Source organism: Hypanus sabinus, unplaced genomic scaffold, assembly GCF_030144855.1.
Source record: "Hypanus sabinus isolate sHypSab1 unplaced genomic scaffold, sHypSab1.hap1 scaffold_99, whole genome shotgun sequence".
Taxonomy (NCBI): domain Eukaryota; kingdom Metazoa; phylum Chordata; class Chondrichthyes; order Myliobatiformes; family Dasyatidae; genus Hypanus; species Hypanus sabinus.
The window spans coordinates 742,699-768,381 of NW_026781846.1; the positions used below are offsets into that span (position 1 = coordinate 742,699).

The 25,683-nt window shown below is 46.7% G+C and overlaps 1 non-coding gene across 1 annotated transcript; it reads right to left on the reverse strand.

The window, feature by feature from the left end:
• Positions 1–19,070: 19,070 nt before the first annotated feature.
• Positions 19,071–19,184, reverse strand: trnal-caa (transfer RNA leucine (anticodon CAA)). The gene is made up of 2 exons: positions 19,147–19,184; positions 19,071–19,105 (listed from the first exon to the last, which is right to left on the reverse strand). It is a non-coding gene; the product is annotated as a tRNA-Leu (tRNA).
• Between the last annotated feature and the right edge of the window lie 6,499 nt (positions 19,185–25,683).

Here is a 25,683-nt window from a genome sequence, read left to right on the forward strand (position 1 = left end):
CGAGACAACGAGAGTGCGTCCAATTCCCTCAGAGAACCGAAGTTAAGGTGTGACTCCAGGTCGGGGTCTCCAAAGAGCACTGAAAGAGAAAAAATAGATATATTAAAGATAAAAACAAGAAATATTTCAGAGAATGCAAGCAAAGAGTCGCTATAAGGAGCCATCGTCCTCAAAAGCCCCACCCCATTTTTGGTGAATGGCATTCAGATTTAGGGTGATTTAGGATTTGAGGTTTCACACGGATTTGTAGAGGTGTGCTGATTTAGGGACTTGTGGAGAAATATAGGTGCGCAGATCGATTTTACGGGTGCACACAGATTTGGGAGTCGAATGTGTATTTAAATGCACATGGATTTAGTGTGTCGGTACATTTGGGATGCTCCAACATTTCTGATGTGAGCAGCTCCTGAGGATTTCGCTGCCACACAGATTTGTGGGGACGCATGGACTTGAAGGTAGCTGCACTGTGAACTGTTTGAAATGATTCTTCCTCTGTTATACTCACATCTGCTTGTGGAGGTATCCGCGGGTTTGTGTGCGTGCACTGATTTGCTACGTCGTGTTGACAAGATGTGCGCAGATTTATGAATGTGTGCAAATCTAAAGATGTGTTGGGGGTGTCGGCGAATTGAGGACCACGACGAATCTCAAGGTTGTTACATTTGTGACACTTTAACAATTAATTCACTTTGACGTTTCAAATTGGTCTGGCTATATTTTATGGGTAGAGCAAGATATTTTTGAACTGTTTCAAATGATTCTTGCTTCGGTATAATCTGATGTTGCTGCGAGTGTGTAGGCGGTTTCGGTTTTGTGGAATGCACACGGATATATGGGATGCATGCGGATTTGGGAGGACACACGAGTTTGTGGCTGCTTGCGATTTTGTTGATTTGTGTAGATATAGTTGTGTGTCAGGGACTATGTGGGTGCAGGTGGATGTAAAGATGAGCTCAGATTTAGGAGGCATTGAAGATATGGAGCCCAGTGCTGATCAGAGAATGATTAGGTATTTGGGAATCCTTCGGAATTGTCGGTGTGTCCATTGTCAAGGTGGTTTCATTTAGTTTTGTGAAAATAAATGAATTTCGTTCTTTCTATTTTTTTAAAAGAGGATGCAGCTATATTGTGAACAGTTTTCAATTATTATTGCCCTGGGGGTGGCAGCAGGATTGGAAGTGCGCAAGGATTTGCAGGTTCACCCATATTTGGGTATTTGAGAAGAGTTCGGCTGGTGTCGGCAAATTTGTGGGTGCAAGTGGTTTTATGGCATACGTGCAGATTTGGGAATGTACGCAGGTTTATGGGGGTGTCGGCAAATATGGGTGCACATGTATATCGAGATGTTGGTGGATTTGAGGGTGTGAGGAATCTCATTGACAGAATCTTTAATAATAAATGCACTTTAACAGTTGAACATTGTTCTTGATTTTTTTTTAAGCCGGGGGCATCAGGTTTGTGAACTGCTTGAAATAATTCTTATGTGAATGTGGTGTGTTAACGGGCTTGGGCGGGCATGTTGATTTGTGGGCGTGAGTAGATTTAGCGGTGAGTCAGCGAATATGCGGTGCACACAGAATCCGGAGTGTTGCTGGGTTTGGGATGCACGTTCATTTTGGGTGCATGTGGATTTTGAGGTGCACACGTGTTTGGGGCCACGCATAGATTGCGTGTGTCCGCAGATCTGGGGATGAGCGCAGGTTTATAGTTTTGTTGGTGAATGTCGGTGTGCACATAGATTTTTGTGTGGTGAAACATTTAGGCTGTGACGAACATCTAAGTTATTTCATTTAAAAATACTTAAATAACTCATGCACTTTGAAATTGCTACTTTTTAAGGTGTATACAGTTATTTTTCTGAAGAGTTCAAGATGACTCTATCTCTGTGATAAGCTAACGTGCATTCAAGGGTGTCAGTAGGCTTGGGCTGCCCCCGGATTTGGGGATTTGAATTTTTCGAGGAATATCGGGGTGCCCAAGAATTTGTGGATGTTGGTGGATTTAGGCGTGCACTGATCTGGGAGTTCACTCTTATTTGGGGTGCACATGGATCTGGGGTACTCACAGAGCTGGGGATGTGCGCATAATTAGTGATGTGTTGTCGATTATTTGTGTGCACACGGGCTGACCCTAATCCTTGGGATCGCCACGGAGTTACATTAAAAAAGGTAAGTGTAAATTTAAAGTACATGTAACTCTCGATTCGCCTAGCAGCATAATATAGGGGGTGATAATCCCCGGTCCAGCCAAACATAAGAAACCTCATTTGGGTGGATACTGCGCGATGTGTCCCCTGTTACAGATCAGTACCCCAAAACAACAAACAGTACTCAATATGCGACTAACCGACTTTGATTATATGGTGAGTACAGAAATGAAATAATTAAAAAAAAAGGCCCGATCTTATTAAATAGTTTGTGTGCAAAGTTGGAGCTCACTCATAGGCCGATCGATTAGTATCGACCTCCTCCGATCTTCGCTGACTTGGACTCTCGCCCCCACTCTATTCCGTCCGGTGGTGTAACAAATCTCTCCATTCGCGTCTTCTCTCTCTGGCAAAACCCCGCGAAGTCAACTCCTTCCAGATTCAGAAGACAGCGAAACAATATCCTGATCGGATAACATGCATAGCACAGCCTTGTTATCTACTGGCATAACCCAAATATTGCGGCTACAGAGAAACTGATACCTCAGCAGTGAACGTTACAGAGAACCCAGAACAGCACGTTGCACTCTCCCCCCTCTCCAAACCCCCGCCCCCCATCACCAAATTGAATCATGTCCTCATGACGTTGAGATAATTCGCCAAACTTACCTGGAACCGCAATGCCCAATCCAGGTGCAAATGGCAGTGACATAGCTCACCAAAACAGTAGAGATCATGCCCTGTTCCTCTGGCGCTATATAGGCCAACCTATCCGGTGGTGTCCTAATCTTCTGATATCTCCCTACCTCCTCTCCTAACTCTTCAGGCTCAAACGCTACTGGGAATACTTCTGGTCTACCTGCCGAGTCTACCCCGACCTGTTACTCATCCCGCCTCCCGAAACACAGAGCCCTCTGTCCCATATCCAGGCGCGCTTCCTCTCCGTCTGGGTCCCGCTGTAACCCAGGCTGCCTTCTTCACCTGACTGAGCAGCAGAAGGGTTGGGAGTCTCTTCCTCAATAACTGGGGAGTTAGCCAAAGGCAGCATATACCACACATTCAGGTCCTCGACCTGCGAATCAGTATCCCTCTCAGGCTTACCTGTCGGCCTTACCTCTCCTACTGTGGGCCATCCATTCGGTCCGCGTTTTCGCAGCCTCCTCTTACTGGGTGTTAAGGTCCAACCGGGCTCTAGGCCTACCTGCATCTCTTGACCCAGGGGCAACAGTTGGTTCCGATGGAGAATTTTGACAGGCCCATTCCTATCCTCCGGTTTCACCCGGAAAACTGGTAGCTTTGCTATCTGACTCTCCACCACATAGAGTGTAGCCGCCCAGCGGTCAGCCAACTTGCGCTTTCCAGGTAGCCCAGAATTCCTGATGAGGACTCGGTCTCCTGACAGGAGTTGGGAGGGCATCGCTTTTTGTTCATACCTCCACTTATTTCCTGGATTCTGCTTGGCGGCCGCGACACCAACCAATTCAGCTCTCTCCTCATAACAGACACATACTTTAGATAAGTCTTCGGTGGTAAGACAATCTCGTCAGTCCCAAAACTAAGGTCAATGGGCAACCTCGTCTCCCGTCACAATATCAGAAATTATGACGAGTACACAGTAGCTTCATTTCGTGTACAGTGGTAACAGTGAACAATATTCCCCATATGTTGACTCCACCTGCGCTTCCTGCTGATCTCTAAGCATGTCTAGGAAGGTCTGAAAAAATCTCTCAGGCTGGGGATCACCCTGCGGGTGATATGGCGTGGTCCTTGACTTCTCAACTCCAAGCAGGCCCAGTAACTCATGGATGAGTCTGCTCTCATAGTCCCGTCCCTGGTAACTATGTATCCCCATAATGAACGAAATATTTCTCTCATAACACTTTTGCCACTGCAGTCGCCCTCTGATCCTTGGCAGGGAAAGGTCTGACAATATCTGGTGTAGTGGCCCATGAAGACTAAGACATTGGCCGTGTTGATGGCATCGGGTTCTATGGACAGAAATTCCATACACTCCAGGTTCAGGGGCTCTGCATTCTGCAAGTGGGATAAAGTAGCTGCCCGCGTAAGCAGTGTCAGCCGGCGTATGCAGCGAATACATGTCTTGCAGTATTCTTCAACCTCCGTCTTCATTCGGGGCCACTAAAACCGGTCTTTGAGAAATCCATCGTTCCTTTCCATACCCAAATGTCCAGAATTATTATGAAGTGACTTCAACGAAATCCTCCGATACTTCGCGAGCAGAACCGGCTTCAAACGCAGAGATCGGTCCGGAAATGACGTGCTCCGGTATAAGATCTGGTTCTTCAACTCCAACCGCGGCCATTTTTTTCCGTAATGGAGGCACCGAAGCGTATGTCGCAATCTCTGCCTGAGCCATTTCTCCCTTGTCAACCGCAGAACAAATAGTGTCAATCCCCACATCATCTCGCCGAGAAGGTACCACTTCCCCAGAACTCAATTCCGGCAGCTGATTTATCTTCAGGGCAGTCAGGGTACAGTAAACCTGGGATATGGCCTCATCAGAAGCCCACAATTGATCCGCTGCTCGATCCGGCCTCCCCTCCTCCTCTACTTTCACGATGATGACAAACTGACACATGGTCTGCACCTCAGGGGCAGGAACGCTCTCCCATTCATCGGTACTGTCCAGTCGCCCAGGTATCCGTCAGGGGAAGGCTAAGTCAGTAATCAGTCAGCTTATCCACCTCCGCCCATTTCAATGCCAGGAATTCTAACTTGTGCGTGTGTTAGTTTCTTTCGGAGGGGGCCAAACACCGGCTGGTAAACGCCACAGTCCTCAACACGGTGCCCTAATCCTGATACAGGACGCCCTCGAAAACCTCTCTGCTGGCATTCGTGTGCCCCATACGGCAGCCGGGTGTCACCGGCGCCTGGGTCAGGAGCTCCTTCAGCGACTGACCTTCAGCCACTGAAAAACTTCCTCCCATTTTACATCCCACCTCTTTCCAAATGGCTCCGAAGGGTTTAGATATTCTCTACCCTTCTGCTCCTTTCTCCCCATCCCTTTCTCCCCGAAGGGAGGGTATCCACACAACTTGGCCAAGGCCCCAGACTGTTAGCGCTCAGCACTCGTTCATTGGGTTCTGTGTTTGTTATCGGGCATTAGTAATGGGTGACTCAATTTGGCGTATCCCTTTACTAATGCCCGATAACAACCACAGAACACAATGAACGAGTGCAGAGCGCTAACAGTCTGGGGCCTTGGCCAAGTTGTCACTGCTTCTATCTTGACCAGATTTGTCGCTAGTCCATCAGTGAGATTTTGCGTCCGATATAGCTAACATACTTGTGGCAGAACTGGCTCTTGTCCAGGGGAAGTTTTAACCCTTCAGCTTTCAGGTGGCCGAGCACCTTCATTATCCCCGCTTCATGTTCTTCCAAGGTGGATCCAAATACTATGATATCATCCAAATACATCAACACCTGAAGCAAGTTCATGTCCCCCACTGTCTTCTAGCTGAACCGTTTGAAGGTTGCAGGAGATCCCGAGATGCCCTGGGGCATCTTTTCGAACTGTAAGAATCCCAGGGGACATATAAATGTCGTCTTCATTTTGTCGGCCGGAAACATCGGGATCTGGAAATAACTACAGCTCAAATCCAGCAGATTAAATAACTTCGCACCACTCAGACAGGCCAGCGCGTCTTCGATCCTCGGGACCGTACCTGTTCAGAGACGGTGCACCTGTTTCGAGTCCGATAGTCTACACTTATGCATTCATTTCCGTTCTTCTTCCGGCTCACTACTAATGGAGACGCATAGGGGCTTCAGGACTTAGTGATGCTCCCAGCTTCTTTCAACTTACACAAACCTGCCGCACTTCCTTATTCCACTTCCACCGCCTTCTCCGCTGCCTATAGGTATTGCTTTATGCATCAATCCCTAGCCCACCATCCCTTACCGTAGCTGGTCTAGAATGCCGCAGCCAGGCTCCTGACAGGTGCCCGGACCATATTACGTCTGTCCTGGCTTCCCTCTACTGGCTGCCAGTATGGTTCAGAATTGATTTTAAGATAATCCTATTTGTTTATAAATCCCTAAATAGACCACACCCCCACCCAATATAGCAGATCTTCTAACACATTATTCTATTTCCAGTTTCCTCAGATCGGCTGACTTGAGGCTCCGGGCTGTCCCGCTATCTAAACTTAAGCTCAAGGCGACCGACGCTTTGTTGCAGCCCCCAGACTGTGGAACAATTCCCCTCAGATCTGCCCCCTCCATCGACTCTGTTAAATCCAGGCGCAAAACATACTTTTATATCCCAGCGTTTGAATCCTTCTGATGTGACTGATTTTCGGCTTGTGCCTAGACCCTTGTATTTTTTATATTGTGTCTGTAAGCTGTTTGCCTTGTTGGTTATGTCTGTGTTTCTTGTATTTGTCATTTTAGCTATTTGGTCTGACCTGTACAGCACTTGGGTCAACGTGGGGTGTTTTCAAATGTGATATAAAAGCATTACAAGTGTCAAAGCATCTACACCTCCTCTATCTACAGGTATCGCTTTTTACATCAAACACTTACCCACCATCACTTTCTACTGATCTTCATCCGGACACTTATCCCTGCAATAATTACAAGTACCACAACATCATCTACACCCCCTCCCTCACCATCCATCATTCACTGCAATCTCTCCTTCCTGGTCAGACGCTTCTATCGGGTTCTGCCGGTATGGCAGCCCCACATTCGTGAGACCCAATGTAGATCGGGAGCTACATTGTGGAACACATTCACTTGCAGTTACCCTCTAGAAACCACGGCCTTTGCATTAGCGCATGGACCTGTAAACAATTCTGGGTATTCCTTTCAAAATGGATATCCGGCCGTTCAATAACCATGGAATCCAGTGATTCCCAGGCTGGTTGGGAAACTGAGTTTCAGACTGCCTTGCAGCAGGAGGCACAGATTCACGGTGGAGACTTGTTCTGTTACTCGCCTCTTAAAATATTCTACTTCCTGTCCACACAGGACACGCAAAAATAGTAATGTTGCAATATCAGCACCACAATGGATACAGAGAGATGAGTCATCCCAGACTGATCAGAGTCCGCACAGCGATGCCAGTTCCACAAGGGATACAGAGTGGTGAGACTTTATTTCAAATAAGCCAAGAGCCGCTCATTGGTACCTATTGAGGAACTCGAGTGACATACTGCAGGAACAGAAGGAAGTGTGGTTGAAATGTGAATTTGAACACATCCACAGTTCTGCACATACTTAGACTGGTGACGAACTGAAAAATCGGAAGCCAATGATACGAGAAATGGAACAGATAGAGTCATGGAGTCAGAGGTTATTACTATAGAAAAGTAGACTCTGCCGTTCAGCTGGATCATCCCTCTGTGTTCCTTCACCTTGTCCCATTAATCTGCAACCTCCGTCCGTCTCTCATGCACTTACCGAGACAACCGTCCCTCTAATGATACAATTGAATCCGCATCTACCACTGACGCTGGCAGATCCGTCCACACTCCTCGACCCTCTTAGCGAGTCAGCTTTAACACACATCCCTCTCGCATATGTCAACATTCACACCACACCTATGAAGTAGTTTTAGATTTATTCAGAGGATGTGGAAGATCTACGAGCAATCATCCTGTCCGTAACTCTCACAAATGTGTTACTTCTGTAAGATCCCCTTTCATTGTCCTGCCGTCAAGGGAATAAATTCCAATTCAACATTTCCTTCTAACTCTTGTCCTCAGTTAACATTATAAGACTGCATGAAGGTGGCCGGAGCAGCCCACGATGTTCTATCTACGGCCTGACCAATCTGTTGTACAGCTTCACCCTAACGTTCCAAGTCCTGTAGTCAGTGAACTGATTGTGAAGGTCAGTGTGATTAGAGCTCAATACGTGTCGATTTGACAGTGACGATGCTTTCCTCGAATTATCGACCTGTATTCCCAGGTCTCCTTCTACTCTTTAAATTCTCCCTATTCAATGTGCTTCTTAACATGTTGTATCTAACCTCACAAGGCAGACGAACTCATACATGTCGCTATTAAATTCCATCTGCCATTTTCCAACCCATTTCCAGCCAGTCAACACCAAGCTGCAACCTTGGATAAAGTTCCTGTCTGTAACAATACCCCCAACCTAGGATTCGTCCGATTTTGTTTCTCTGATTCAGTTTTCTAAACCGTCATCCAATCGATTAAAATGACAACGGACCTAACACCAATCCCTGCAGTACAGTTGTAACAATTGACGAATCAACCATCCCCTCTCTGCTAATCCAGAAGCGAACATTCTTCAATCCTAACGTTCATCACGTTCATAATCCAATTATCTGGAGAGATAGAGTCTGATTAGGAATAGTCAACATGGATTTGTGCGTGGAAGTTCATGCTTGAAAAATCATATTGAATTTTTTTGAAGAGGTTTCTTGGAAAGTTGACGAGGGTAAATCAGTGTATATTGTCTATATGGACTTCACTAAGGCCTTTGACAAGGTTCCATACGGAAGGTTCGTTAGGAAGGTTCAATCGTTAGGTATTAATACTGAAGTAGTGAAATGGATTCAACAGTGGCTGGATGGGAGATGGCAGATAGTATTGGAGGGTAACATTGTTATTGTTGTTCTTTTCTTGTCGGTTTTCCAGACAACCTTGCCCTGCAGAGGACACTCCAGTCGAACTTCCGGGCACAGGTCCATGGTCTTGCGAGACTAACGGATCCCAGCATGAGGAAGAAGTAAAGTCAATTCAATCTCAAGGGAGAAATGATTTCCCAGCATCTCGGAGTTGAGATGTATCAGACTGCTCATAGTTGTGTAAAGGAGAGTAAAGAGAAAACCTTTTAAATACAGGGAGAGTGTGATAGTACCACAGCTGTGGAAAGGTTAGAGACTAAGGTGGGATTGTATGTTAATAATTGAATCTGCGGTTAATCAAATATCAATGCAAATAGATAAAACAATGGAGAGACCCATTTCAGCAACGGTCTGTTGTTTTAGAGAGGGTACGTTACTATCAGTGTATCAAGGGACATACTAAAGTAAAAGAAAACTATTCTTGAAGGGTTAGTGGGACCATGCTTTGATGTATGTCTACGGATTAGAGATATTTATTCTGGAGCCATAATTGACACAGGTTCTAGAGTTACTTTAGTTTATAGATCCTTTGTGACGAACAGAAGGATGACAAGAATGAAGGTGGGGCTGGTAAAGGATAAAGAAGTCTACACGTACCTGGAGGCGTACGAGTTTGGGGAGGTCCTAAATGAATACTTTCCTTCAGTATTCACAACTGAAAAAGTCCTTGATCAGGGTGAGGTCCAAATAGAATAGCCCTGTGTGCTGGACGGATCTGGATAATGTGGAGATTAAGGAAGAAGAAGTGTGTCATCTATTGGGAAAACGCCAGAATTGCGGGGAAAAAAACGTTAACAAGGTTTATTAATATAATTTCATCAAGTTCTGCGGGCCGGATTAAAAAGCTGAACGGGCCGCATAGTTTGCCCATGCCTGGTCTAGCGTCTTCTAGTGTAATTTACAATTGGCGTCTGACTCACTTGCCATTGGCGCCAGTTAGTACCCTTGATATCCCGCGGCTTTGTACTGATGACTACCCATACAATGGTTACTTTTCGTTGAAACTGGAGTTTACGGAAGCAGATGTTGGAGTTACTGAGACTATTGACACACCATCGCTGGTATGTACGGATTGGATTGAAATGGATGTAACTTTTAGTCTTGTGAGAAGGCTCCTTGGAGCATGCGAAGAGAGAAATAGAAAGAAATTTGATCACCTTGTCCATTCAGCATGTGTTCAGAGCTGCATTTGAGAAGGTATAAGTTCCTACTAAATAGGATGATGAGCGGAAAGGAAGAACTGTGAGGTGCATCCCGTCTAAACTTGCCATGTCACGTTCTGGGAGCAACTAGAGCGACAGGAAACGCTACATTTGTTGAAATATTCGAGGAATGGAAACAGGGATTAACTGATAAAATGTTGGAACGTGAAGCGGCCTTTTCTACCGGCAGGTCTGATTTAGATTTCTCTAAGAGTACTTGCCACACGATTAGAACAACCGAGGGAACACCTTTCCAAGAGAGGTCTCACCTAATGGTTTCATTGGGGTTCGTGACGTTCATCAGTAGCTGCTGAAACAGAAGGAAGCTAAGTTTAGTCATGTAGCAGGAGCGCATAAGCCGGCCGGAGACAGGAGTGATAGACACGGGGTGACACCGTCCAGCAGTCAGCCGGGAGACATATGTGATATATCAGGTGCTATAATAAATCCAAGTAGATCAAATTAACTGTACTGCCCTCAACTATATGCCTGATCACCCCCTTAAAAGAACTCTATCAGGCTTGTTAGGCAGGATCTGCCCGTCACAGAGCAATTTTGACTGTCCTTGATCAGACCATGATTCTTTAAATGTTCATAGGTCCTATCCATAATAATCTTTTCCAACAGCTTTCCCACCACAGACGTAAGGCTCACTGGTCTATAATTACTTAGACTATCCCTGCTAACTTTTTTGAACAAGGGGACAACATTCGCCTCCTTCCAATCCTCCGGTACCATTCCCGTGATCAACGAGGACATAAAGATCCTAGCCAGAGGTTCAGCAATCGCTTCACTTGCGTCGTGGAGCAGCCTGGGGAATATTCCGTTAGGCCCCGGGGACGTACACGTCCTAATGTATTTTAACAACACCAACACCTCCTCTCACTTAATATTAACATGCTCCAGAACATCAAACTCACTCATATTGTCCTCACAGTCTTCGAGTTCCCTCTCAGTTGTGAATACCGAAGAGATGTATTCGTTGAGGATTTCGCTCAACTCCACAGCCTCCAGGCACATTTTCCCATTTTATCTCTAATCGATCCTACCTTCACTCCTGTCATCCTTTTGTTCTTCACAAAATTGAAGAATGCCTGGGGTTTTCCCTTTACCTTACTCGCCAAGGCCTTCTCATGCCTCCTTCCTAAGCCCCTTCTTTTTAACCCTTACTTAAGCTCCTTTCTTGCTACCCTATATTTCTCAATAGACCCATCTGATCCTTGCTCCCTAAACCTCATGTATGCTGCCTTCTTTCACCTGACTAGATGTTCCACTTCACTTGCCACCCATGGTTCATTTACACTACCTTTCTTTATCTTCGTCACCGGGACAAATTTATCCCTAACATCAGCAAGAGATCCTTCAACATCGACCACATGTCCATAGTACATTTCCCTGCAAAAACATCATTCCAATTCACACCCGCAAGTTCTATCCTTCTAGCCTCATAATTTGTCCTTCCCCAATTAAAAAGTTTCCTGTCCTCTCTGATTCTATCCTTTTCCATGATTATGCTAAAGGTCAGAGAGCGGTGATCACTGTCCCCCAGATGCTCACCCACTGACAGATCTGTGACCGAACCGGTTCGTTACTTAATACTAGATTTAGTATGGCATTCCTCCTAGTCGGCCTGACAACATACTGTGACAGTAATCCATCCTGGACACACTTAACAAACTCTGCCCCATCTAAACACTTGGAACTAATCAGGTGTCAATCAATATTAGGGAAGTTAATGTCACCCATGATAACAAACCCGTTATTTTGCACCTTTCCAAGATCTGCCTCCCGATCTGCTGCTCGGCATCTCTGCTGCTATCAGGGGGCCTATTAAATACCCCCAGCAGAGTAACTTTTCCCTTCCTGTCCCTGACGTCGAGCCATACTGACTCAAAAGAGGATGCTTCTACATTACCCAACTGTTCGGCAGCTGTAATAGTATCCCTGACCAGTAATGCCCCCCTCCTCCCCTCTCCCCCCCCCCCCCCGCCTCTCTATCCCTTTTAAAGCACTGAAATCCAAGAATTCATTCCTGCCCTGGTGCCAGCCAAGTCTCCGTAATGGTCACTACATCATAATACCATGTATTATCCAAGCTCTCAGTTCATCACCTTTGTTCTTGATGCTTCTTACACTGAAGTACACACACATTAACCTTTCTACCTTACTACCTTTAGACCCTCTATTCTGTTTCTCTTTCGTCAAAGCCTCTCTATATGTTAGATCTGGCTTTACCCCATGCACTTCTTTCACTACTGTATCGCTCCAGGTCCCATTCCCCTTCCAAATGAGTTTAAATCCTCCCTTACCATGCTAGCCAACCTACCAGCAAGGATATTGCTCCTCCTGGAGTTCAGGTGCAACCCATCCAATCTGCACAGGGCCCACCTTCCCCAGAAGAGAACCCAATGGTCCAACAATTTAAAACCCTGTGCCCTGCAACAACTCATCAGCCACGCATTCAGCTGCCATCTCCCCCAATTCTTACCATCACTATCACGTAGCACTGGCAGCAATCCCGATAACGCCACCATTGACGTCCTGTTCTTCAGCCTTCTGCCTAGTTCCCGAAACTCACACTTCAGGCCCTCATCCCTCCTCCTGCCTATGTCGCTGGTCCCAACATGAATCATGACTTCTGGTTGCGTTCACCCTCGTACTAGGCTGTCATGCACTCGGTCACAGACATCCCGGACCCTGGCACTCGGGAGGCAACAAACCATGTGGGTTTCCTTCTCACGTCCACAAAATCTCCTGTCTGCTCCTCTGACTATTGAGTCTCCAATGACGACAAATTCCTCTTCTCCGTCCCATCCATCTGCACCACAGGGACAGACACAGTGCTAGAGGTCCTGTCACCATGGCTCACACCTGGTCTGTCGTCCTCACCAACAGCAACAGACGGTAAACTTATTATTCAGGGGAATGGCTATAGGGGTGCTCTGCACTACTCTCCTTCGCTTTCCCCCCTCGGACTGTCACCCAACGACCTGCTTCCGGCAACCTAAGGGTGATTACCTCGCTGTAGCTCTCATCTATGACCGCCTTATTCTCCTTAATGAGTCGAATATCATCCAGCTGCTGCTCCAGATTCCTCTCACAGTCTTTCATCCTTGTCCCAGTTTGACCGAAGGTTATTTCTCGTGTTGTACGTCTTAAAACGACTGCATTGCAAAACAAGGAAGAGTTGCCTATTAAGCTACAGAAAGTGAATATAATCCAGCCCGGTATGATCAATCAGATATTCCCAAGTCCAGAATTGTGTTAAACGCACGTTACTGAGCTCCACAGCATATGTATCCTAAAGAACGACAATGTAAAATGTTGTTTCAATATAGCGACCAAACGATGTTATTCTGTCCACAAAAGAGCCACGGCTGGGAAGGTGATTCAGACATTCGTCACCGAGGCCTGTTTCTCACCAAACCCCGCAGCCAGAATCCCATGTAATGTTACCGGTTGTTCTGTTCTCTCTTGTGGCTAAAAGAAAATCTTTATCTTTATTGTGTCTTTCTCTTACTCCCAAACAGACCACACTTTGATGGCTGCAGTAATATTACAGTGATTGCATTATTAAAACAGCACGTAAAAAACAGAGTAATTGTCAGGAGTCGGGTTCGAACCCATGCCTCCAGGTGGAGACCAGAACACTCGCGTTTACTTGGAAGCGACATTCACGCCTTAAGTCTGTCGCCTTAGACCACTCGGCCACCCTGACAGCCCCTGCAGTATCTCTCCATATGCGAGATAACAAGATGTATTTAGGATAGTCGGAACGAATGCTTTGTTGAGAAACACACACTATATCCTGGGATTCTAAATGAATATGGAGGTGATGCATTTTCTCGGATTGCCGAGCATGTGCGGAATGAGAGCGTACAGCATCACAGCACTGGAATTGTGCCGTACACCTCTGAGGCCATCCTCCATAGAGAGGATGACGAGGATTCGGAGACTGTGCAGAAGAGCATCACCAAGATGCGAACAGAATTAGACGGTTTGTGCAATAACGAGAATTTGGACAAACTTGCTCCTTTTCTCTGGAGTATCGAAAGTGAGAGGGATCTGTTAGACGTTTCTTAGAGTTTTGGGCATAGATAATGGTAGAGCACGCAGAAGGTATCTCCGTTCCAGGGTTTACATGTCTTACACCATAGTGTATACATTTCAAGTAAGAACATAGAACGTAGAATAATAAAGAACTTTACAGGCTCTTCGGCCCAGAATTTTGTGCCGATTTTCAAACCCTGACTCCCATATAACCCCCCCACACCTTAAATTCCTCCGTATACCTGTCTAGAGTCTCTTAAACTTCACTAGTGTATCTGCCTCCACCACTGACTCAGGCAGTGCATTCCACGCACCAACCACTCTCTGAGTGAAAAACCTTCCTCTAATATCCCCCTCGAATTTCACACCCCTTACTTTAAAGCCATGTAGTCCTGTACTGAGCAGTGGTACCCTGGGGAACAGGCGCTGGCTGTCCATTCTGTGTATTCCTCTTAATATATTGTACAATTCTGTCATGTCTCCTCTCATTCTTCTTCTCTTCGAAGAGTAAAGCCCTAGCTCCCTTAATCTCTGAGCATAATCCATACGCTCTAAAGCAGGCAGCATCCTGGTAAATCTCCACTGTACCCTTTCCAATGCTTCCACATCCTTCCTACAGTGAGGCGATCCGAACTGGACACAGTACTCTAAGTGCGGCCTAACTAGAGTTTTATACAGCATCATCAATACATCGCGACTCTTAAACACTATCCCTCGACTTATGAAAGCTAACACCTCATAAGCTTTCTTAACTACCGTATCTTCCTGTGAGTCAATTTTCAGGGATCTGTGCAGATGCACCCTCAGATCCCTCTGCTCCTCGAAACTACAAAGTAACCTGCATTTATTTTGCACTCTGCCTTGGAGTTTGTCCTTGAAAGTGTACCACCTCACACTTCTCTGGGTTGAACTCCATCTGCCATTTCTCAGCCCACTTCTGTATCCTATCAATGTCTCTCTGCAATCTTCAACAATCCTCTACACTATCTGCAACACCACCAACCTTTGTGTCGTCAGCAAACATGCCAACCCACCCTTCTAACCCCAGATCCAGGTCGTTAATAAAATATCACAAAAAAGTAGAGGTCCCAGACCAGATCCTTGTGGGACGCCAGTAGTCACAACTCTCCAATCAGAATGTACATCCTCCACCACGATCCTCTGCCTTCTGCAGGTAAGTTAATTCTGAATCCACCTGGCCAAACCTCCCTGGATCCCATGCCTTCTGACTTTCAGAATAAGCCTAACATGTGGAACCTTTTCAAATACCTTATTAAAATCCATGTAGTCCACATCCACTGCACTATCCGTATCTATATGGCAGGTCAGCTCCTTAAAAAAAACTCTATCAGGCTTGTTAGGCACGATCTGCCCTCACAAAACCATGCTGACAGTTGCTGATCAGACCATGATTCTCTAAATGCCTATAGATCTTATCTCAAAGAATCTTTTCCAACAGCTTTCCCACCACAGACGTAAGGCTCACTCGTCTATAATTACCTGGACTATGCCTACTACCTTTTTTGAACAAAGGGACAACATTCGCCACTCTCCAATCCTCCGGTACCAGAACATAAGGACATAAAGATCCTAGCCGGAGGTTCAGCAATCTCCTCCCTTGCCTCCTGGAGCAGCCTGGGGAATATTCCGTTAGGACCCGGGGACTTATCCGGCCTAATGTATTTTAACAACTCCAACACCTCCTGTCCCTTAATATTAATATGCTTCAGAACATCAAACACACTGATATTGTTCTCTCCGTTATCAAGTTCCCTCTCAGTGGTGAATACCGAAGAGAGGTATTCATTGAGGACCTCCATCACTTCTATAGCCTCCAGACTCATCTTCCCATGTTTATCTCTAATCAGTCCTACCTTCACTACTGTCAACCTTTTGTTCTTCACATAATTGAAGAATGCCTTGGGGTTTTCCTTTACCCTACTTGCCAAGGCCTTCTCATGCTCCCTTCTTGCTCTTCTCAGCCCCTTCTGAAGCTCCTTTCTTGCTACCGTATATTCCTCAATAGATCCATCGGATCCTTGCTTCCTAAACCTCGTGTCTGCTGCCTTCTTCCACCTGACTAGATTTGCCACTTCACTTGTCACCGATGGTTCCTTCAACCTACCATTCTCTATCTTCCTGACCGGGACAAATTTATCCCTAACATCAGCAAGTTATCCTTAAACATCGACCACATGTCCATAGTACATTTCCCTGCAAAAACATCATTCCAATTCACACCCGCAAGTTCTATCCTTCTAGCCCAGGCATGGGCAAACTACGGCTCGCGGGCCATATGCGGCCCGTTAAGCTTTTTTAATCCGGCCCGCAGAACTTGATGAAATTATATTAATAAACCTTGTTAACGTTTTTTCCCCGCAAATCTGGCGTTTTCCCAATAGATGACACACTCTATATACATTTGTGGCGACCCATTTCCTGGCACATCCGAACCGGCTCACAATTAGCCAGCGTTCCGGCTAAGGGAGATAGCCTTTGGGGATTTGCGAGCACAGAGCTTTGGAGCCTCTGCGCAGCGGGGCAGGTTGAGGGAGGCTTAAAAGTGAGGCTGGGGATTTCGAATGAAGGTTTTGTCTTCGACTGCCGTTACCGACTCCGTGTCGTAATTCTAGCGCTGCATGTAGCACACCGCTACACATTGACCTTTGTTGAGGTGCAGCGTATTCTCCACATTTGCGCTTTACTCTTTATTCCGCTCGACCTATTTGTGTGAACAGGCGTTCAGCGTCATGAACATCAACAAAGCCAGCCACAGATCCAAGTTAACTGACCAACACCACAGATCCATCTTGAGAATCGCCACAACAAAACTAAATCCAGACTTTGATGCGCTGGCTAAACCACACTGTTCCCACTGAAATTAAAAATAAGTTTCTTTGTTGTGTTATGTAAAAAATGCATTTGAAAATATTTTTTTCAATAAGCCTTACATGTTACATGCCATTTCTGTTAAGTGATGGACATGAGTAGTGCGCAGGTGCACGTACGTTCTCAAAAAAAAAAAAAAAATGTGCTCCCGATCAAATAACGGACTCCGCATATTAGCGCGCTATCACTGTTCTGTCCTTGTGCGGGTCGTTGTTGAGTTTTGGCACAGGGGACAATTGAATAAGAAGGAGCAGGACAAGTAGACCTGCATCTCCTACCGTTTTTGAAATAAAGACAGTCAGGAGGAGAGTGATGATGATAATATCTTGAAGGATAACAGAATTTTCAGTGCTTTAAAATAATAACTGTTACTATTAAAGAAGCTGTATTTTATTCATTTAATTTTCAGTGTTTTAAAAGTCATTTCAATAAATAGCTAAATACCATGGGACTTCAAAGACAGATATTTTGTTGTAATGCATTTGTTCATTTTCAATTGAAATTAAAGCACACGTTTTCTACATATCCCATAATATTTTATTTTCTCTTATGAGGTGTTTAACCAAAACACTCCGTCCATCTGCTCCTGGTCCGGCCCCCCTGTCAAATTTTATAACCCTTTGTGGCCCTCAAGTCAAAAAGTTTGCCCACCCCTGTTCTAGCCTCATAATTTGCCCTTCCCCATTTAAAAAGTTTCCTGTCCTCTCTGATTCTATCCATTTCCATGATAATGCTAAAGGCCAGAGAGCGGTGATCAGTGTCCCCCAGATGCTCACACACTGACAGATCTGCGACCCGACCCGGTTCATACCTAATACTAGATCTAGAATGGCATTCCCCCTAGTCGGCCTGTCAGGAATCCATCCTGGACACGCTTCACAAACTCCACCCCATCTAAACCCTTGGAAATAATCATGTGCCAATCAATATTAGGGAAGTTAAAGTCACCATGATAACATCTCTGTTATTTTGCGCCTTTCCAAAATCTGCCTCCCAATTGGCTCCTCGGCACCTCTGCTACTACCGGGGGCCTATTAAATACCCCCAGTGGAGTAACTGCTCCTTCCAGTTCCTGACTCCCACCCATACTGACTCAAAAGAGGATGTTGCTACCAGTAATGCCTGACCAGTAATGCGACCCCTCCTCCCATTTTTACCCCCTCTCTATCCCTTTTAAAGCACTGAAATCCTGGAAAATTGAGAATCTATTCCTGCCCTGGCGCCAGCCTAGTCTCCGAATTGGCCGCTACATCATAATTCCATGTACGTGTCCATCGTTTTAAAGCAGATGTGACACCACACTATCTTTCAATGTCGGGAAGACCAATTAACTGATTGTTGTCTTCAGCAGAGGGAAGCCAGAGGTCCATGAGCCAGTTCTGCTTGGAGGATCAGAGGCGGTTCGCGTCTGTAGCTTTACGTTGTTGGTATTACTATTTCCTCTATTTTCTTAGGAGACTGCGGATATTCAGTATGGCATCAAAAAATTGATGACCTTTTACAGATATGTCGTAGAGAATACATTGCCTTCATCAAGACGTGGTACGGAAATAGCAATCTTTTTGAAGGAAAATCTTTAAAAGTTTACTGAATTCGGCCCATTCCATCACGGGAAAACATTCCCAAACATTATGCACGTCCATATAAAACGCTGTCATCGGAAAACAGCATTTACCGTCAGAGGTAGTCAACATCATGTCATGCTCTTTTTTCGCTGCTGCCATCAGGTAAATGGTACAAGAGCCTCGGGACTCGCAGCACTACGTTCAAGAACAGTTACTACCCATCAACAATCATAATTTTGATCAAAAGGTGATACTGTACACTCACGTGGCCATCCATTGAATATTCTGACAACCAATCATTACACTTTAAAAACTAATCCACATTGATTAGCTGAGTATGCCAGGAGGAGCGCAGAAGACCAGGCAGCATCTGAGGAAAAGCGTAAAGAGTCGGCGTTTCGGGCCGAGATCCTTCATCCTGAAATTGTTTCTGAATAAATAACATACCCAAAATTCGGTGTACGATGATCTGTTGCAAGGTGATGAACAGTGTCAAAAACATAATCTTATCGTTCAACAGTTTATCTAATCCACCTCAACAAGGCAGGGTTTGTTTACAGAAATAACGTCGCCTCGATTGAATGCTTAAAGACAAATTTTGTCAGGAGTGGGATTCGGACCCACGACCCCAGATGGAGACCAGAACACTCCCGTTTATCGGAAGGACTTTCATTCCTTGAGTCTGGCGCCTTAGACCACTCGGCCATCCTGACAACTTTTGATGTGTGTTTCAGAAGGGAATTTGTAAGCCTGATTTGTAAGCAAAGTTATATACACGCAATCAAGTATACCGTTCTGCCAGTCTGAAATGAAAGCGAGAGTGTTACAGTTTGCTCAGGTTAGCCAGCTTCTGTGGAAAGTGAAGCTGTAAAAAAAATTACACATCGAATACTCGTGAGACACGTCTCGGCAAGAACTTGGGAAGGACGTTTGTTCAGATGGATGAGAACGCTTGGCAGACTCATTGGTTAAACACTTCGGGAAGCGGAGAAATAAACGTTTATAGACAGGACTGAATCTGAAAACATTGGGTGGCAGGTTCAATTATACGGGGCAAATGGACGTTAGTAAATAGACTATAAGGCCCAATAATCTGATGATTGTGGAAGAAAGCGAAGATGTGACAAGTCTCACAAGAACATAAAAAAAATTGCAGATCTGTCTGCTTCATCATTCCATCATGGATGAGTTATTACAGTCAGAATGTTGTTCAGGCTTGGGGGACTTCCGGGTTGAGCGTGGAGGGTATAGGTGCGTGTTAGTGCGGCTCCCGATTTTTATTCAAAAACTACCTGTTTACCTCTGTCGTATGATCGAGATAACTGAGCATTGTGAACAACCCGGGATGTTGTTGGACGCTGACGTGGCAAACAAAATGCACCCTCGAGGTAAAACAGGAGAAAGATAACGAAGCCCCGAGCAAGGAAGCTGATGTTACATTTATGGCGCCGATGCACGATGTTGGACCTGCTCTACCCGATGACTTGGCTACGCTTAGTTATCTTCAGCCTATATATATTAAAAGTAGAATAAGTGTTGGTATAAATTCTAAGGAGGGAAGCCGCCCTTGATCGAAGTTTTGGTTGTATGGGGAAATCTTTGGAAGGTTTTTGTTTGCAATGCCTGCGATCATCCTCAGTTGGGGAGGTAGATCTAGGTTTCGGGGGTTAATTGTTTTTGCGTGTTTGTGTAAAAGGGTGGGAGAGTTTTTTGGGAATTACCATGGCAACTTGTTCTTTTGTGTGTTACGGATTGGCCAGATTTTCTGTTCATGGTGCGTTATTGTGTGCAGTTATGCCCTCGCATTGTTCTGGATTGTGGGCCCTATGTGTCTTTTGATATAGTTAACATGAGGGCTGCAGATGGAGGCCACCCTTTAAGGTTTATTTCTTGGAATGTAAAGATGATCAAACAGGTTTTATTAAAAATCGCCATTCTTTTTTTTAAATATACGTCGACCGGCTGATGTGGTTTATTCAGCCAGTGATTCTCCGAGTCCTGAGGTCGTTATATGCTTGGATGCGGATAAGGTGTTTGATAGTGTGGAGTGGGTATACTTGTTTAATATTTTTTGTGAAATTTGGATTCGGCAGAATATTTGTAGCCTGGGTTAAGCTATTATATAACTCGCCTTTAGCGTGTGTACAGACGAATTGTTTTCCATCTGACTATTTCCCATTAACACGTGGCACTCGCCAAGGCTGCTCATTGTCCCCTCTTCTTTTTGCAATTGCAATTGAGCCTCTTTCTATTGCACTTAAGTCAACTACTTCATGTCAAGGTGGTAGGAGAGTGAACATGGAACACCGTGTATCCCTGTATGCTGATGACCTCTTACTTTATATTAGCGAGTCAGTAGGTAGCAGTCCTGCTATTGTGTCATTATTAGGTCAATTTGGAGCCTTCTCTGGCTATAAACTGAATCTTCAAAAAAGAAAATGATTTTCTATTAATAACTTGGCTCTACAGATCCGACAGGAATATTTGCCTTTTCCTTTATCTCAAGATGGTTTTGTATATCTAGGAATACACGTTACTCGCTCTTTTACATTTCTATTTCAAGCTAACTACGGGCCTCAGGTTAGCCAAATGAAGGCTGATTTTGAGACATGGCCCTTACCAGAGTTGGGTGATTTCAATCAGTAAAAATGTCTATACTTGCCAGATTTCTTTACTTGTTCCAGAGCTTGCCAGTTCTGTTTTCTAAGTTATTTTTCAACTCAGTCGACCAAGCTTTCACCTCCTTTATTTTGGGAAAATAAGGTCGCAAGGGTTAATAAGCACATTCGTCAAAGAAGTTGAGGCGTAGATGGAATGGGCCTTCCTAGCTTTATCCGTTATTACTGAGCATCGAACATTCAAAAGGTTGTAGCGCTGAAATAACGACACGCAGTCTGTGTGTTACAGTGGCAAAAAAGATTTCTTCAAATTTCGCGGCCTCGCTTTAAAGTCTTCCTGTTCCCGTCCTCCCTGGGCGGGAATGCTTTAGGGGGCGCATATTCACAGTCCTGTCCCGCGCACGGACTTTTCCCCCGCTGGTGAAGAAAGCCTGGCGCCCTATTTGGGACCGGTCTCAATGCCGGCGCGCGCCACTTTGTGGGCCAGTTCGAGCTTGCTGGGAACTGGGTCGCCACATAACCCCCCACAACACTCCCCCCAATGTCCTCAGTCTGGGCCGGTCCCTGTGTGGGAGGTCTGCCACTGCGCCGCGGTGCCAGAAACCCGACCAGCTACGCCAAGTCCAAATGGGTCGGCTTTAGTCAGTCAACTGTGAAAACCTCCTCTCTCCCCACAGTGTCCAGCACGAATGTGGACCCATTGTTTCTGATCACCGTAACGGCCCATCGTAGGACCGTTGTAGCGGTGTCCAGTGTCCGCTCCGTCGTGCAAAAGCAAACTTACAGTTCTGCAGGTCTACGGGTACGCGGGTCGGGTTCTGCCCATGTTGTGAAATGGGTATGGGGCCAAGTTACCAAGCCTCTCACGTTGTCTGTCCTGGACTGTTGTGGGTTCTTCCTCTTGCCCCCTTGGGGCTGGTATGAACTGTCTTGGGACGACCAGGAGTGCGCCATCAGCAACTCGGCCGACGAGGTGTGCATATCCTCTCTGGGCGCCGTGCGGATTCCGGGCAGGACCCAGGGAAGCTAGTCCACCCAGTTAGGCCCCTTTGAACCGGGCCATGAGAGCCGACTTCAGGTGACGGTAGAAACGCTCCACTAGTCCGGTCGACTGGTGGTAGGCAGTTGTGTGGTGCAGCTGAGTCCCCAAAAGGCTGGCAATAGCTGACCACAGGCTGGAGGTCAACTGGGCGCCTCTGTCGGAGGTCATGTGGGTCTGTACAACAAAGCGAGATACCCAGGTTGCAATCAGTGCTCGGGCGACACTGGCTGTGGGCCCACGATATCCACATGAATGTGGTCGAAACGCCGGTGGAACTGCTGCGGCAGGGCTTTGGTGTGCCGCTGAACCTTGTCTAGTCGGCAGTACATGTACGTATTGGTGAATTCTTGCGGAGTCCGTGCCAAACGAACCTGTTGGAGACCATCCGGACTGTTGCACTAAGTTGTGAATGGATTTGAAAACGCGCCGCCGCCAGGCTGCCGGGACGATGGGGCGGGGTTCGCCGGTGGATCCGTCACTGAGTAGGGGCCTCTCACCTGGGCCTACGGGGAGGTTCTGGAGCTGCAAACCGGAAACTGCAGTTCTGTAACTAGGGATCTCCTGATCAGCCTGTTTTGCCTCCGCCAGCGCTTCATAGATTACCCCATGGGACAGGGCTTGGATGTTAGGTCTGGAGAGCGTCCGCCACGGCATTGTCCTTTCCCGAGACGGCATGTCTCGGCATGTCTCCGGCATGGACATCCGTCGTGTATTCAGAGATGTTGGTCTGATGTCGCTGCTGGCGGGACGACCAGCGGTCGGACGCATTCGTGAACGCAAAGGTAAGCGTTTATGTGGTCCGTGAACGCGGTGAAGGGCCGACCTTCTAGGAAGTACCTGAAATGCCGGATTGCAGCGACCCTGGATGAGTTGTTCCAGCACTCCACCGTCTGCCGTGTTGGATGCGTCCACTGTGAGCGGTAGGGACGTCCGTTCTGGGGTGCATTAGCATCGTGGCGTTTGCCAAGGCTTCTTTGGTTTTAACGTAAGCGGCGGTCTTCTCGTCCCATGTAATGTCCATGCCCTTACCCGAAATCAGGGCGAACAGGGGGCGCTTGATTCGGGCTGCTGAGGGGAGGAAGTGGTGGTAGATATTCACCATACCCTCGAATTCCTGAAGGCCTTTGATTGTGTTGGGTCGGGGAAAATGGCGGACCGCGTGGGACAGATGCTCCTGCCGTCTGCTGCTAGCTATGAGGATGTCGTCCAAATAGATGAAAACGTAGTCCAGGTCTCGTCCCACCGCGTTCATTAACCACTGGGACGTCTGTGCGGCATTCTTCAGGCCGAACGGCATGCAGAGGGACTCGAAAGGCCGAACGTGGGTGATGAGTGCCGCTTTGGGGAGGTCGTCCGGATGCATCGGGATTTGATGGTATCCCCGGACGAGGTCTACCTTGAAGATGATCCGTGCGCCGTGCAGGTTTGCTGCAAATTCCTGAATATGCGGCATACTGTAGCGGTCCGGTGTTGTAGCCTTGTTTTGCTTGCCGTAGCCGCCGCATGGTCTCCAGCACCCTGTTGCTTTAGGTACCATGTGCAGGGGGAAGGCCCATGGGCTGTCGGACCGATGTACGATCCCCAATTCTCCATCCTCTTGATCTCCTACTTCGCCAGTCGGAGCTTGTCCGGGGTAAGCCTTCGAGCACGGGGGTGGAGGGGAGGTCCCCGGGTCCTGTTGTGGTGCTGTCCTTCGTGTCTGGGCATGGCTGCCGTGAACTGCGGTGCCATAACCGATGGGAAATCCGCCAGGACTCTGCTGAAGTCGTTGTCGGACAGCGTGATGGAGTCCAGGTGTGGGGCTGGCAACTGGGCTTTTCCCAGGGAGAACGTTTGAAAGTCTCTTCCCTTGCAGGTCGACCATTAGGCTGTGAGCTCGCAGAAAATCTGCCCCCAGGAGCGTCGGGCTAGGCGGCCAGTGTGAAGTTCCACGTGAACCGGCTGGAGCCGAACTGTAGCCTCACGGTACGGGTGCCGTAGGTCCTTATTGTGCTGCCGTTCTTGGCCATCAAGGTGGGACCCGGTGCTCTATTGCGGGTGTCGGAACTCGTCGGAGGTAAGATGCTGATCTCGGCTCCGGTGTCAACCAAAAAGCGGCATCTCGACTGCTTGTCCCAGACATCTTGCCGAATGTGGAATTGGGCTTCTGCTTTCTGGAACCATAGGCGAGGTCGCAGTGTCCAACGATACCACATGAACAGATGCGGGGTCTTTCATCCCCGGTCCAAATATCGTTTGGGCCGTCGGGGTCACCAATTCTAGCGGTGTGCTACACGCAGTGCTGAAATAACGACACGTAGTTGAAAAAGAGGTTTATTCAAGCTTCGCGACTTCGCTTTAAACCATTGCTGTTCCTGCACTCCCCGGGCGGGAATGCTGTTGGGAGCGCATATTCACAGTCCTGTCCCGCCTGGCGCTCTTTTTGGTGCCGCCCTCAATGCTGGCGCTGGCCTCTTTGTGAGCCGGTTCGAGTGCGCTGGGAAGAGGGCCGCCAAATTATAAACAATAATAAGTAATACAGCGTTTTTAATATTTAAGGGACACAAACTATTGCTGAATGTTGCAATGAATAATAAAAATATGTCAGAGGTTTTTCTTCAGCGCATTCTAATGATGCGCAGGAGGACGCTGTCAAACAAACTCAGTTTGTGGCATTTTCCTTTGTGTATAGAAACCCGTTAAATCAATCACAACACACAAGGACAGAGAATACATTGAAAAACCATGGAAAATGATGGGGTATTACTTGAGCAACAACCACTCAGATCCGCCGTTGAACTCTAACACGCAGAGTATTAGAGTGCGGGGTCTTTGGCCCAAAAAACTCTACTGAACTCTTAATCTACTCCAAGATCAACCCAACAATTCCCTCCGTTGGCCTTTGATTCCAGCGCCTCTGTAAGAGTCTCTGTGATGTTCCTAATGTGCCAGACTCAGACAGCACTCCTGGCCCCGCCATTTCTGCTGCCTTCTCCCCGAAACCTCTGATGCCGGGACTGTTCAACAGGCTGTCCAGTTCCCCTTTATGTCCTCCGCTTCCGCCTGTGGCAAAGAATACCATAGATTCACCACAGTCTGGCTAAGCACCCTCCTCCTCTTCTCCGCTCTGAACGGACGTCCCTATTTCGGGAATCCCTTATAATGGGGGACCAGAACTGAACTCAATTTGCAGCGTTCTCTTAAACGAATTTATAGTTCTTGCAGTTATATCTTCGAACTCAGTCCCCGAAATAATGCAGTACAGCACATCATACCCCTTCGGAACAAAACTATTCACTTGTGCGGTATCTGTAAATTATGCTCGTTATCACCAAGGTGGTATTCTCTTCCTCACTGCTGATAATCCGGCCAATAACCCCACAGTCTTCCTTCAATGTCGGCCATCAAAGGCTGTCACTTCGGTCTTTTCCGGAGAGAACTTCAACTTCCATTTCACAGCTCAGATCCACTTCTTATTAATGTCCTTTTGTAGAGAACCCATGTTCTCTACAGAAAGCACGATCGACCTTACAGTCACCTCTAAACGTATGCATCTAAATAAGGAACCGACAA